Consider the following 2,076-nt stretch of genomic DNA (forward strand, 5'->3'; position numbering starts at 1 on the left):
GAGAAGCAGAGGGGAAACAGAGCTGTATTGTTTCTTTCACAAGTCTATTTAAAAAAAAAAAAACTTTCCCGGGGACACAGACTGCTGGATATCAGGATGGCCCTCCGAATAGAAGTGGTTTGCACTGGCTTAAACAACGACCGGTCAAATAACCGGCCTTAGAAAGGGTAGAACCAAGAACCAAGTCATGGCCAAGAACCCTAGCCACAGGTAGAGATATGAATGGGGCTTTGAAAAGCCCATGGGGGGGGGAAATGGAATTAAAAGATAATGGGATTTTCCCATGGACTCTTCGATGCCCCTTCGTAATTCCAGGGAAGCTCCATTTACTGGAGGTGTTGTGTTCCCCGGAGCTTGCAGCAGTCAGTGCATAGTGGAATGTGTGAGGAGCAGCATGCCCCCTATGGTGTCAGAACGGAGCCCACCCCATCCTCTTAGGCTGCCAAGATGGACACGTTCTTGAGCATCATGTCCCACAGGTAAACTGTGAGGGGAAGAAATTCTATGCAGGACTTCATTTTCAAGAGGTCAACGATTTATGGTTCTCTCCTCCGATCCACAAGTTCTAGTAATTTGCAATTTGCCAAAGCAGACACTTGAATCCTACTCCCAGCTCACTAGATAGTGAGTCTATCCCCCCCCCCCCACAGGTGCCTCCTCTTAAAGCAGTTTTACTTGGCTGTATTCATCATCACCTGGTTAAACTCATAGAACGCTGCAGTCTAGAACTCATCAGAGTCAGGAACCGCTGCTGTCGAGGGCTTTCAGTTAGACACCTCTCTACTCTACTGAGGAGCTGACTTCTGCCTCCTGCCTGGGTCTGATTTTCCACTTATGAGGTGATGCTGAGAGCCAGGACAGGTATCTCGCTGTAGCACCTTGTACCAGAAGACGGCAGCACCAGAATTATTTTCCATGTGGAATACCTATGACAATTGAGTGTGATTTTGAGTTCTGAACTCAAATATTATGTGGTGTATGTGTGTGCATGTGTGTGTCATCGATTTAATTTGATGTCTAATGTCTTTCGACGAAAAGATAATTTTTTAAGCATGTTGCATTTGGATTGTGGAACTGTCTTAGTTATCTAGTGGTGGTATAGTAGAAAGACCATAAATGGGTGGTTTTTAAAAAAAGAAATTTATTCTCTCACATTTCAGAAGGTTAGACTTTCAAATTCAGGGCATAAACTCTAAGAAAAGGCTTTCTCTCACTCTCTACTCTGGGGTGAAGGTCTTTGTCTCCTTTAAATATCTGTCGACCCGGCATCCCTTGTAGCTCATCTCCATGTGTCCTGGTATTAATCTTTCCTTGAGTCTAGGAGGTTCTCAGCACAGGGGCACAGGGTCCAAGGATGTTCTCTACTCTTGGTTTTTCTTTCTTAAAGTTAGTCAGGCTCTTCCCTCTCTGGTTGTTTCTCTCTCCTTTTATCTCTTATAAGATAAAAGTTTAAGTAGGCCACACACCAGGACAAGTCTCCTTATATGGATCAGAGCTTTGACCTAATGAAAGATGCTTTTTCATGGTCCAGTCAATTTAACACATTGGGAGTAGGGGATAAAATAATCCATGACTGGAAGGATGATTGTATCTGTTTATATTGTCAGCACAATTATTTATATGTGTGTGTGTTATCAGTTTGATTCCATCTCGTGGCAAGTCCAGACATGCCGAGCAGAAGTGCTGCATAGGGTTGTCAAGATTGGACTTTTCAGAAGTGTATTTCCAAACACGTCCGTGAGTTGGCGACTTGGTGGACAGAGTAGAGCTGTCCCTTACGGTGTCTGAGCCTATGACTCACTATGGAAGCAGTCTGCTACATCTTTCTCCCACAGAGCGACTGGTGAGTTCAACCTGCCAAGCTGCTAATTGGCAACTGAGAGCTTTAACCACTGGGATCTCTCAAATTCACTCTTATCAAATCCATTCTGACTCATCTTGACTTGAGAGGACCCGAGTAGACTGCCTCTGAGGGTTCTGAGACTAGGACTCTTCAGAGGAATATTGAGATAGTTTATTGTGCCAGCCTGGCCGATAAACACAAGTGGGATTAACTGACGGGCAGAGAGATAAATG

Source organism: Echinops telfairi, unplaced genomic scaffold, assembly GCF_000313985.2.
Source record: "Echinops telfairi isolate 266 unplaced genomic scaffold, ASM31398v2 ScPeMD7_18;HRSCAF=68, whole genome shotgun sequence".
Classification (NCBI taxonomy): Eukaryota; Metazoa; Chordata; class Mammalia; order Afrosoricida; family Tenrecidae; genus Echinops; species Echinops telfairi.